Genomic DNA, 14,413 nt, shown 5'->3' with positions numbered 1-14,413 from the left:
GTCATCTGTCTAAGTCTAAATCCTGGGACAAGGAGCCAAAACAAATAAAATGCCACCGTTGTATTATTTTAATGTACTGGTACGTGAAGATAATAAATAGAAGGGTTCATATAACCAAGATGTCTCAACACATCTAGCTAAGAAACAATGACGGGACTATTTTTAAAGTGTTATCATCATCTCATGGTAAGACATCAGGGACAGGAAAAAAGTAACTTGAAACACTGAAAGAGAAGGTTAATGAGGGCGCGTTCACAAAGACAGTCAGTTGGAAAAGTTATTTACAAAGACCAGTGAAAAATGACTGCCATGGAGTGAAATCTCTGAAATGAAGATAACAATCGCGTGCCTTTATTTCAAAGACAATGTTCCTCTGAAGCCTGAGCTGCAGAGCCTGAGCAGTGCCAAAAAGAAGCTAACTGCGTATCTATGCAATGATCCAAAATCAATTGAGGTCTCTGTGGATAGACAAAAGAAATGATGGATGGTCTGTTTTCCCCTTTAAAACAATTGCAGACTCTACATTTTTGAATTGCATTGTCTACAACTGGCCAGGGTAGAGTTGGGTTTGTCTCTGGGTGTAAAGCAAATGTATAGCAGCTGTAAGCAGAGCAATAATGTGGTTCTGCAGAGAAAGTGTTGCAGGGAGCAATGAACCGTGTCAATTGAAGTCATCAGATACGATGATGTTGCATAAGGTCCTTGTTGTGTGTTGAAATGTGTAAGTGGAGGTTGTGGCCACAGAGTCAAACATTATAAATTACGTGATCGGCAAAAAGACGTACTTTTTCTAAAGAGCTCAGTAACCCTGGAAACACAGCTGATGCGAGAAACATTTGAACAGTGATTGTCACCTGAGAGAAGTGGGCCATGGCAGAAGTTATCATCTGACCTGTACGTCAAGGTTTCTGTGGCGTATCCACCAACATGTTGTGAATGGGTTATCACAGATACATTCATGACCATCTGAACTGCACCAGAAAAAGTTAAATGAAAAACGGTCTCAATTAAACACTTCAGGAAAACTGATGTGAATTACATACAGAACACCATAAAATGTTTGAGTCAAATCACTAGTATAGGCATATCCTGTCTGGAATTGACGACTAATTTTTCATGCTGTGTGTATGATTTCCCTCCCTGTGATCAAAGATTAAAACCAGTTTATTAACCCAGACGGAAAGTAAAGCTTGTGCTGCTACTGTGGCAAAACCTAAAGCGCTGTCAGTGGCAAAAAGAAAGTAACCACGTCAGCCATCAACCAAGCACACACTTAAGAACAGTTTGGATACAACCAAAAATGTTTCAACACAGAGAGTGGCTAGCTATGTCACTGTGTTTAAGGGTTGCGTTTTTTTTTCAACACACCCATTATTTCCTTATATTTTACTGTCATTACAATTAAAACTGTGGTAGAAGAAAAAAAAAAAACACAATTTGAAAATAGAGCTGCTCTCCTGCAGCTATTAGCCTTTGGTTACAGTTAGTTGAAAGCTAAACTATTAGCAACATTAAACATAGCCATTCCTTGCCTGCTTTCATGTTAAATCTGCCAACACAACCAACCACTACAACACATCTATATATTACAGGAAAATGAAGTTTGTAGTCTGTTACCTCCTGGAGAAGTACAACAAGTTCTGTCCATCTCTGAATTGCTTCACCAATATTGACACATTTCCATCCAAAGGGACATGCACACACATCTGAAATTGTAGAGCAGCCAATAGGAACGCTCTCTCTCTCTCTCTGCAAACACCCGTGATTGGCCCCACCACATGGTAGATTTTGTAAGGTATGAAAACAGAGGAAAGAGGAGGTGCAGACGTCTAGTTTGTTCCCAAACCACTTGAATTACAATATGCTGAAAGATGATTGTGGAATTCCTGCCCATTGATGAAAGTAACTCCCTACCCCAACTTTAAGTGATAAAAAGTGTTTAAGATTTTAAGTTTAAGATGAACAAGGTGCAACGAGGAATTATTTTCATTATCAATCAATATAAGTTAGTTTTGTCAGAAAATAGTGAAAATGACCCATCACAAAATTGCTTGTTTTTTTTAGACCAACAATCCAAAGCCAAAAGAAATTCAATGAGTTTTGAGTTCTATTATTTATACTTCTTGTAGAAATGAATTGCGGTTCTTAGTATTAAGTCCATTATTACCTCTGCCCAAAAATGGGGACTATGTTAAGTTTTGTTGAGTTTCTTTCTGAATGTGTTCAATGAATTCTGGATAATCGGGACGTCTTAAATCCCCCAAACCAAGGAATGCTAAAGAAGACAACTCTAAAGCCGTAAAAATCTGAATAGGCTGAAAACTTTGGAGCTGCGGAGGAGTTCCTCGATGCGATTGTCGCCTCTTACGCCGCACAAAATCTGTCAAACCAACCCATAAAACAAACCACCCACAGTGTGAACGGCGGGTTACAGAAGCCCCCGTTGAAACACTCGTTGAGGTTTTCGCCGGGCAGGTCGTTGTGACCATTGCTCCAGTGTCAGGAGTTAGTTAAATATGGGATCTAAATAGGTGGGAGGTGTTTGGGGTACAATATAAATGCAAATGGCTCTGTACTATCCATCAAACAATTAGCAGTGTGCTGAGAATTGCTATTCAGTAGTGCTGCATATAAATCTAACCTTCTCTGTGCGCAAAGCCCTGTTTTCCATGATAATTAACCGCTTGCTGCTCTTTACATGTCATAGATTTTTCCATGCACAATCCAGGCCTAAATGTTAACTATCATTCTTCGGCAACACAGAAAACAGTGTAACACACAAGTGTACAATGTTCAGCAAATCCTTTGGAGTATACATAAGATGCATAAGATGATTACAGATTACTCTGTGAAATCACTTAATTACTATTGATCACTAACATTGAGACATAATGTGCTATTGATTAGTGATGACATTTTTTAGACAAATGATTGCTGATATACAATACATGAGCTACTTATTCATCTGGAGGACTCAGGGAGACCAAAGCTACATTTTGTTGTAATATTACTGTCAACTTTATTCAAATCACAACTTATAATTGAAACAAAAAATTATAAATATTATTGTAAACACATTATAACACGGAGTAACATATAATGTCAAATATTTTACAACATTTAAAATGTAGTTTTGGCTTATTTCTGTTTTGTTTTTTTATTATTATCTAACCTAGTCACGTAATCAAAGGATTAGTGTCAGTTAGCTCACAACACTACAGACAAACATCTACACACCCAAGAAGCCTGTAGAGCAGTATTGAGGAAATTTGGGCAGATATCAAGAACATTGTCTACATGGTCCATTGAGAGCAAGAGGAACTCCATACAGGCACCACTTACTTCTTTTCTGGAAATCTTTCACATGCTTAGGCTCTATAGAAAAGCCTCCTTGGTCAACAGAAAGGTGTGTTTTCAATAGAGGAAAAAAAGACTTGGGTAGATGGGGTGGGGGGCCTGAATGGCTTGCCAAAAAGGACTGAATTCGGTAGCACTAATGCAGGCTGAGGAGGGGAGGGGGCACGGTGGTGGGGCATCTCAGCAGCTGCCTCCTTCTGGGATCAAAAGCAAGCCCCACTAGCGCATAAAACAGAATGCGTAAAAGCCTTAACATAAACAAAAGTAGCCTGGGACCGCTGCTGCAGCACACTCCCTGCTACTAATCACTCTAAGCAATTCAAGGTTTAGCCCTGACAGAGGGAGCAGGCAATGGAATAATTCGTTTAAACTGGCCTGGTAAATAACAGGGGGAAGCAGTCTATTTATTCACTTTCTGCCTTGATATATGCCCCTGACCTTTGTTAAATACAGCAAAACGTTAGGACTATGTCAGGCTGAAATTTCCACTTCTCTGTTATCAATATTGCTGCTAAACCATAATAAATTATATTATATGTATACAAGTAAAGTATAACTAGTAAAATATATATATATATATATACACACACATACATACATACATACATACATACATACACACACACACACACACACACACACACACACACAGGAATGATCCCAAGTTATAAATTCTAAATTTAATGGAAATAAATAATCTGGACTCATAAAGTTAACTGACACAACAAAATAAATGAAGTTCATGCAGGTTTTAAACAGGACCTCTCCACTATAGTAGGTTGAAGTGTTTCTGTTTCCAAGCATGGCTGGTGAGTGCAGAGGTCACTGTGGCAGTGACCTGCCTCTCATTAGGCTACAATTAATACTCATTATACTGCAAAGGCTAGAGCGGAATTTGATTAATAGTTTGGCCTGCAGTGAAACCAAACCTAATACCAGCTAAGCAATTATCAGCTAAACCTGCTACTGTCAAACTTACTGTTACAAATATTTGCAGTTTGCAGCTGTAGCACCAGGAAGGTCTATGGGACCAAAATGCTGCAAATAATTGATGGAGTGAAGAAGAATATTTTAAGTGCTGTTCAAATGCCTCAAGGGTTGGTTTGGTGGGGAAAAAAAACAAAGACAAAAAAAAACAAACAAAAAAAACATTTTCTTAATGCATGGAATTTGTATGAGTTTCATATGCAACGTTCTGAGATATCTGCCTTCGAGATTTCAGCTACTGCCCCTCAGTACAATGGAGGTGAACTGAATCTTGTTTCTGGTGCTCACAGCGTTGAAAATTACATTAAAAAAATGAACAGCAACATCTTTCCAGAGGCAATGTCACATATAATCTGAATAATTGACAGACCCACCCAGGTCCACAGGTCTGCCAACAAAAATCCACTTACCTCCATTGTATTTGGGATGGAGGCAGAAATCATATATCTCAGAGTCTTCAGCAAGTAACAACAAAACTACCTGTATTGATATCACTGCTAAAGGACAAGTCAAACATTATCATGAGCCAGTGCCATGAAAGCACATAGACTTTCACATACACCATGTTGACCTCCGCTCCATCATCAGCTCGTTTGACTCAGTCTCTTCTAACAGTGGCTGGATGATACACTGCTCTAGCGAATAGCAATACATTTAAGACATCTTTCACGTGATGTTAGCTGCTGTATTATAGGTCCTCTGCTATTGGGCAACCGTGGCTTATTACATTTCTAAATATATGTCTTATGATTTTAGCAGTTAATATTTTCTGGACTGCTTTAGCTGAGAGTTCATAATTTTTCTTTCATTTTGCTTTGGCTTCTTGCTTCATCACTGATAAATCAGAGATATTTTGCCATTGTACTGTGGATCAACTCAGGAATTCAACTTGAGCACTTTTCAATGGTCAGATAACCAGCACCATCTTGTTGTAAAGCAACCCGATTTGCTTACTTGTGCCTTCAAATTATAGTTACAGTAGTAGCTATCACAAGGTTAACATTTTTCTGTTCTTATGAAAAACTGACCTGTTGGCAGGTTAGTGCTTGAGCTGTGTGAGTGAGGGGCTTTACTTTGTGTCATTGTTTCTGAATGGATCTAAACCCACCCATGAAAACTTCATGACAGCTCAAACTGTGCTTCCTCGATTTTTGAAACACATTGTATTTTAATGTAATGTTGCCACTTCCTTTACTTTTCTGGTGCTTAACATGATATACCAATGGCTTTATCAAATGTTCTTGGCTTGGTCTCATTATAAAATAACTGGCTGTACTGTACATATGTGTTTTGCATTAGCCTCTGAATTATTTATACAATTGACGTTGCCGCTTTCCACATCGGAAAATGAGGTGAAAGCCAATGTTTACTGTTTTTTTTTGCTTTTGCACTTTGTTAGTTTTCCATTCAACCCAGAGAGAGTAGGCTGCCTAGATAATTTAAAAAAGACTCTCAAGTGTAATAAAGGTAGAGATATTAAAGCAGGTGACTTCCATGATATTGACACTGTATTCAAATAGTTAAATTAAATATTTGCAGTTATTTGGAAATCCCAATATTTACAAAATGAGTCACTGATGTTATCACACCTTAATGCCACTAATGATCCTGCAGCTACTGGATCCAAACATAGTCCATGGAAAAAATTTAGCGGTGTAACACAATGATGCAAGTGTAAATTACACTCATTTTGCTAAAAAATGTATTTATTTGCTCATGAAACATTCAACAAACAGGGATGTGTTCAAAGAAAGACAGAAATAAATCACAGACTAATCCAAACAGATATGGCGTCATTCACTGTCACCCACACAAGATTACACAGACACACTTTCAGTAAAGACGAGGAAGAAAAAACTAAAACAGCTTCACCAAATCAAACAGATACAGAAAATCCAGATTGTGTCCACACTCAGCCGAGGCACATTTCAGTTGACTCATGGCGTCAGACTTTGACTCAAGTGACCACTTGTGTTTGGATTTCACTTCCCTTCCCAATATGCAAATAGCCATGTGAATCACTTTCATTTCTGTAGGCCAGAAATAACTGAAGAGAGAAGAAGTCTGTATTGACAGTACACAACATACAGCACGTCGTCACATGCTAATTCCTCTCATAAGCGGCTCCAGTATGTTGGATATGATTGTGTCTACAAATCCTTGTAGGTGCAGTCCCTTCCTGTATTTAGAGCTGTCCCCATGTCTACATCATTTCAGCTAATACATCACTCCATGGATCCTACCATCAGGCTCCTCAGTGGAAACCTCCTCATTCTGCTTCTTTTCCTGGGTGACATGTTACGAGGACGGGGCCAGTAAATGGCCACTGCATTGCTCTTAAGGAGCAGCCCTGAGTGGGGGAACTGCCCTCAAAGAGACTATGAGATAGTGCAGTCGTCCTTCTGGATACCACTTATTATCCACTCACAATTGGGGTCCTGAGATTTCCTCAAGATAACTCGTGTAGGCCCAGAGTAAGGAAGTGCACTGAAAAAAATGACAGACTTTGTAAGTTACTCCAATCACTGAACAACACTGATGTCAGCTGGAGTTCCTACCTCAGGAGAAAACCCAGTCATTTCCTTTGAACTTCCTCTATATCTCTATCTCTCTCATATATATATATATTGTAGATTTTGCTGGCAATCCTGTGTAAAATATCACATCATCATATAAAATATCCTGGCTGTTCATCCATGTCACATTGTGTGAACTGATTTAAGATGCAGTCAGCACGCTACGATGATTTGTATCCAGTATACACAAACAAATGAATACACCATGATCAACCCCACACACCCTCCCACGATCAAAGCAAACTACCCAATAGTGGGAAGTGCTCGTTTCAAGTAAAAGCATAAATCAATCAAATAAACTGGAGTGAGTGAATGAATCGGCTAACATGGCAGCCCTGAGAAGATATGAACATGAGAACCCTGCGATAACCTGACGCACAACAAGCACAACTGTTTTCTTAGAGACAATAAAACCAGCTGCTGTTCAATATAAACAATAAAAAAATTCAGCATACACAGCAAAGCTAGACAGAGGGTTCCTGCATGGTAATGATCTTACTCTAAGTGCCTAACTGAGTCATCTCTGTGAGCCCTGCTTTGACAACCACACACCTCCCACATCTCCCATCTCAGCAGCCTCTGGGTGGGGCTAATCACTCTGTAGTTTCATCATCGACTGGATGACAGCTCCGGCTGTAAAGATGCTATGTCTAGAGGGCGTGGCTGCTGCAGTGGCCTACTGTACACACACACACACACACAGTGCTTGGTTTCTAGAGCTGAAAACAGAGCATCACAACATAGATGAAAAAAAAAAAAGGCATGTTCTGTAATAGAGCAAGAAGAGTGACATGTATTTTGCCACCATGTCTTACAGGGCGGACAGGAATCCTGAGAGAATCTTTGCTGGGGCAGTGAGAGTTGGTGTTTTCTGATTTGCCCCTAACTGATTATGACATGAAATGGCCGACGGGTAGCTTGGCAGTGCTGTGTTGACCTGCACAACCTCCTTCCTCTGCCTCTAAGGTACCAGAGGTCTGCACTCTCTGATCCCAACGGCTGAACACTAGACAGTGCTGAGGCTCGCAAAAAAAACTCCTTATGCGCAAACGCCTGTGCAATTTCTTTTTTTGGCTCATCATTACCATCAGTCTTTAATGCAGCTTTAATTCCCCATGAAAGCCCCGTCTTATATGTTATTAAAACAACCAAAGAGAAGTATGGTCTCTTTTTTTCCTGTATCTTGATTGTTGATGCATAAGGGGGAAATGCCCTTTCATCTATCAGGGCAGGGCACTGCATCCTCCTATATATAAATTTAATTCTCCAAGTAAATTAGGATTGATCACCACAGCTCTAGGCCACAATCAGCATCCATGATCTAATCAGGACCCGGCCCTAGACAGAAAAGGATACTTCCATAAATAAAAGCCATATGAGAGCCAGCAAGTGCTCATAACACTGGGGGGGGAAATTTGATTACCCTCTCCCTCTCCACAGGTGTGCTTTTAGCCACCTACCTTCAAAGACTGTCAGTCTGCTATAATGCCACACTATGCGCGCCCTCACCGTTGTTTTCCTGCACTAAGGGTTTTACATCATACTTGCATCAGCGGATGTGAGCACCGCATGCCGGAGCCACTGCTAAGCAGGCGATGCCCATGGAAGCCTGGCTGAGGATGATCCCAGTGAGACAGGATCTGTCAGGAGCTCCTCTCCCAGCGACACCCAGGGTAATAAATTACCCAGAATTAACACGTCATCCTGCGCTCCACACAGCAGCCGCACTCCACTCACGCCATGCTGCTTAATGGAGCTATTAACCAAATGGATACAGGGGTAAATTGCTTTCAGAGGAGAAATTCTTGTTTGGTATATGCTAACAACATAGGCTGAGAGAAATGTGCTCATCCATTTGATATTACATTATTGCAAAATTACAAAAGCAGCTCGTAGGTTTCCATGCAGGACTTTAAGACAGAATGTACATTTGTGTTTATGAAATCCAACATTGTTTAGTGCAAGAACATTTTGATTCATGGGGATTTTGTGTCCGCTTTCTTGGAGCAGTTATGATGTCCTGTGCTTCAGACGGACAAAATCAGTGCAAACAGAAAAGCAGGATGAAACGACAGCATGCTCAGGAGCCACCCGCAACGCTCAACGTGTCACCTCTTTGGGAATTCCTCTGAGACATGTCTCTACGGTCATTAAAAGCGTACGCTCCTGTTGATGCCCGTCACTGATAGCAGGGGATATTTAGTAGAGGATTCAAAATGCCAGTTGTTCAGCCTGTATCTCCCTGGCATCTCTGGCACCCACTATGATATGCTGACAGGGTGGTACACAGCACCAGGCAATTTTTGACCAGTGCTCACTCATCACAAAAGGTAAATACAGATAAGAGAGGGGCTCATAGAGTCTCTCATTTCTTTTGGACTGAGCTGACATGTTTTGACTGTGTCTCAGATGATAGACACTTTTAAAATTAACACTCATCCTTTGCAAAAATAAAAAATAATAACTGTATACCATGTGTGATTATATATCAGGTTGAAAATGCTTATTTGTGGTATGAACTCCACTGCCAATATTCCCCTCTGCTTTATCTCCCTGCTGTTAGGATATGGGCATAGTTTCTTCCCCCTAAGCTTCATCTTTCCTTTTCTCCATTTTTTTTTTCTACTTTTTGCATATTTTTCCTGCATCAAGAAGAAACTAAACCTCTGAAGCCACAATGACATTTTTATAAGTGAGAAAGTATGAAAACCTGAAAAGCATAAAACTATGAAATCTGAATGATAAAACCTTTTACTGAAAAGTTATGCATAATATTGGTAGTTTCTGCAATGTAAAAATTCAAATTTCTGACACTGCTTGGTGCACAAAGTGGAAGAGATCAATCACCTGTCAGCCAGGGCTGCTGTAACATTCTTTGCAGTTTAGTGTCTTCTGCTTGTTGAGTGTCTGAATTCAAGAAATTTAAAATCCACCTTGTAAATTCCTCATAAAGGTTTACTATAGTACTTTTTATTCATTTGTGTAGGTACTATATATATATATATATATATATATATATATATTTTATATATTTATATAAAAAAACTAATTACCCAGTCCTTGCTTTTCTTTGCTCTGGCCTGTTCTTTGACTCTACCTCCCATGAGGATTAAGATAAAAACGAGACTGATCAGTCAGGTAACAAAACTAGAGAAGAAGGAATGATGAAATCGGGACAGGAAAACGAATGGGTAATTAAAACAAGATGTACAAGCAGTACGTCAGTGTCAGTTTCTCACCACAGCATTGCCTTTGTTTTTTCTTACCTTGTTCCTTTTTCATAATCTGTTTTCGAAATGCCTCTGTGTTCCAGGCTGTATGACATTACACGACATTTTTTTTTAACAAGGTTCTAACAGAGATGCACTTTTCTTCAACCATTTCTCAAGAATAAATCCCCAACACACTGAAAGGTCACAACAACAGATGGCAATTAGGAAATAATGCTCCCAATCACATACACATTAGCAAGAGATGAAATTTGCTGGATGGAAGTATGTCTCTTAAAATGCTGCAGACCTCAGCCCAGCTTGTAAGGAATCCAACCATTGCTGAAAAAAAGACTACCACTCAGACCACATCCAATTTGTGAGGAGTTAAGTGGCAGGGAACGGACATTAAAATTGACTTTTTTTTTTTTTTTTTTAAAGTGTAATAACTGCAGACTTAATGTAGCCTGGGAGGGCAATTCAAAAATTGAGTAGCCAGGACAAGAACATTTTAAATTCATGTCAGAGCAGTGGTCAACTTTGCCACAGTCCTAAAACACAGGTACCGGGTTTACACGTAGAAGTCCAATAAATGAAGAAAACAAACAAAAAAAAAAATCAAGTCAGAATAAATAACAATCTAGTACCAATTACACCATGTTCTTATAATTTCTTCCATGAAATATATTGCATTCAATCAGTAAGAAACCTTCTCAAATTCAGTCCAAATCAGACCTTATGTTACGTGTTGAAACTGTGACCTGGAAAACCAAATGTAGTGCAACTTGTAAACTGGAAAAGATCATGTCTGCTTCACAAGCTGTCAATGAAAGACAGAAAAGCTGAACATCACATTAGCAATTAACTCCAAATCTACCAATATCTACCAGTGCTTTAGAGGACATCAACTGTATTTATCTTCGGTGTCTTATGTCCTATCTTTCTCGCAGCACACTGATGACGGAAAGCATGTAGTTGCGTGTAGTGTAGAAAGTCAGGAGCATCAAGGTTCAAAAGAGGGAAGACCTGCTGAAGTGCGCTCATTGTCTCCTGTTTAAGTGGGGTCAAGAAAGACCATGTGGAGTCATGAGTATGAAGCCTCACCAAAAAAAAAAAAAAAAACACCCACTCTTAACCCGCCATACCATGCAGCTTCTCTACGGCACAAAGACGAGCTTTATCCCCCTGCACTTAAGATGCTCTCTCCTGAAACCCTCTTCTGAGGTGGACTTGCTTAAAGTTTAATGGGAAAGCTCATACACAACAGAAGACCTGGTAAGAAAACCTAAACTCTAACCATCACTCTGGATCCGACACAGTGCGTTAGGGTGTACTACTACATGAGACAGAAAGATCTGGAGGCAAAGGAAGAAGTGAATAAAAATACTGCACAAATAACACTTAATTGAGGTCAATGTGATTGAACGCTGCAAGGCTAGGATGGCTTTAGCATAGGTTCCAGATGGCAGGCTGTTATTTCACTGTGCCCTGCTAATACTGCAGGATTCGATGCTGGTAACCTGAGTGTCCCTTGGGCCCCCTGGCTCCTCCACTGCACTGAAATCAGGGCCAAGCTCCCTCCGCTGCTACTCTGCAGGTTTACTCAACTTTGAAAGGGGGGGGGTTGTTTGGATATGGTAGTGGAGGAGGGGTGGGTGTGTGTATGTGTGTGGAGGTGGGGGTTGTGCAGCAGTGCTGGAACAAAGCATGTTAACACCATCTCTGTGTTTAACAAGTTTGGAAACAAGCAGGGGTTTCCTTCAAATCCTCATTGGAGGGTGTTTCACCACTCCTTGACAGCAGGAGAAAATCCCGGCATTTACGCTCGTCTCTCTCTCCCCAGTGCTGTCTCGCGGTAAATTGACTGAAACGCTTGCATTCTGTCATCTGAAAGATATGGTACGAGTCGATATCTTGCTAATTCCTCAAAAAAAAAATTAGGAAGGAACACAAAGATCAATAATGCTCCTTTGAAAACGCCTTTCCAACATTCCAGTCATGCAGAGAGTTTTCATGAGAGTTCAACTATATTTCAGAGCCGAGGCCACCACTGAGAACTCAGCTAAGGTTAGTTCTGGGTCTGGTCTTGGAGGATATCTTAGACGAATCGCTCAGCTGGTTGGACTGACTGTGTTGTTTTCTTAAAAATTAGCCAACCAATTGAATTACACTCTGATTTACATTTAAAATGTAAACCTTTCTCTCTTACTTCCTATGAAAACATGCAAGCACAGGCTACAGCCCCCTGTGGTTTGAAATTGTAGAAATGTAAAGACGTAATACTTAATAAAAAGTTACAGCTGGACAGAACTTCCAACTGGCACTGCCTCAAATAAAAAAAAAGCATAAGACAAATAATAAAAAAAAAAAAGAGCTGTGCAGCAAAACACCTTTAGACAAACTTACTTGCATTATGTATCTGTATGAATTTAGTCTATAGCTGTTTTCACAACAGACTAGTGGCCTATTATGTTCCAAATTCTCTTAATTGTGAATCAGCCACCAAACCTCTTTACTTAAATGCATTCATACTGAATAAGTTTTCAATTTTCAAGATTACCAATTTTAGAGGCAACAAGAATGAAAGTAACAGGATCCAAACTATGTACGAGAAAAAGAGAAAAATCAACAAAATTATCCGCCTCAAGTTTTATGTATAATAGAGAGGAAAGGAATGAGTATGAGTACTTTCAGTTCTGCAGAAAAAGATGTATTTCAATGACACAGGGTTTCGCCTTTTCTAGATAATCTTTATGTTACTCAGGACTGTTGTACCAGTCGTTTCTGCCAACTTAATTAAGCTGAATATTGTTAATGATCTTTTACTTTGCTGGTTCATTTGCTCTTCGACCTTCAACACATGAAAACAGTGAAAGTTATGTTAATCAATCCAGATTTTATGGATTGGTAAATTATTAATTGGATTCAATTTCCTTCTAGATCAATAACCTGTTTGAATGGGACTGTACGCAAATAAAGGGCGTACACACCGCAGCTACTCAAGAAATAAGACAGATGCTTCCTACTACTTCCTAACTTCTGCATAAATAAATTACTTCTAAAAATGAATTGTGATAGGCTCTTTCTATGCAATTCTCTATATACTGTAGCTGCGTTGGTGTAAGTTTATATCTTCACTATGAAGCTCGGTGCATTGCTCTAATTCTGAAGTGCATGTACTTTATAAACAATATTTGTGTTTGCTTGTGGGTGTTAAGCGAAGATACATCTTCGAATGTTCAGACATACAGTTTATTATATTATAGTCAATACAGATTTGACATTTTTCTGAACGTCTGTTCCTACAAAATGGTTTGTTGCCTCTTTGTTACACCTAATAAAACTATAATACCTCTTCTTTAGAGCCACACACTTCAGAACCAGCTGCAGGTGATCCAGATTTCTTTTACTGAGGCATTTCCAGGGCAAAGTAGAAAAATGAGAAACCAATTTCAATATATATATATATGTATATTTTTGTTTTTTTTGAGGAGAGCTATTTGAAACATGCTTTCAGCAGTTTTGTTAATTTATAATGTATAATATTTTACTATTAAGAAACAGATGAGCAGTCTCTGTGAGATGACTTATTTGATTTTATATGCAAGAGATTTTTATAGTCTCTTTCTCATTAAAGCCACTTCTTTTAGAAGCAGTAGCGGCCTATGAGGAGCAGATCAGACCAGACCTTGCTGGCAGAAACAGGCCAGATCACTATCTAAAACCTAACTTGTCCCTTTTCGTTCTTAAGTTTCCATCTCCTTTGTTTCCTTTTACCTTATACACTTTTGTTTCGTTTTCACCTTAATGGTTTCTGTGGCTCATCGCTCTACAGAGGCGTGTGCACTGTAAGACAAAGTGTCAGTGTCTTCACATGCCTCTTTTCATGCCTGAGCTGCTTAGTGAACATTGAAAGCCAATTAAGTGATTCATCGAAGATGTCCCACAACTATTTATATAAGAATACATTTAGTTGACATCAGCCCTCATCATAACTAATCAGATTATGTTCTTATTAAGGACGAAAACCCGACTGTAGACCAGTATCACTGACGTTGGACTTTTTTCCTCTTGAAAAAGAAAAACTATTTTGCAATGCACCTTTTTTTCAGGGTAGTTGATAGTACTGAGAACTTTCATAGACTGTTCTCAACAGCAGTCCTTGAAATGACATTAACAAATACAAATAAATCACTAAAACAGAAGTTATGAGCTTTTCAGCTGACAGCAATAAATAATCCCTGAGATGGGTCAAGCTATGTTCTACACCACAGCAGTTTCCTT

The 14,413-nt window shown here is 39.3% G+C and overlaps 1 protein-coding gene across 1 annotated transcript in view; it reads right to left on the bottom strand.

The window, feature by feature from the left end:
- tenm4 (teneurin transmembrane protein 4) overlaps window positions 1-14,413 on the bottom strand; it is a 152,862-nt gene that overhangs the window by 120,417 nt on the left and 18,032 nt on the right. The window lies entirely within an intron of this gene.

The sequence above is a fragment of the Seriola lalandi genome, unplaced genomic scaffold (genome assembly GCF_002814215.2).
Source record: "Seriola lalandi dorsalis isolate HSWRI2012SDOR001 ecotype SW California unplaced genomic scaffold, Sedor1 jcf7180002054288, whole genome shotgun sequence".
Lineage (NCBI taxonomy): Eukaryota > Metazoa > Chordata > Actinopteri > Carangiformes > Carangidae > Seriola > Seriola lalandi.
The sequence above is the reverse complement of the archived record's forward strand: the minus strand, read 5'-3'. Positions and strand labels throughout refer to the sequence as shown.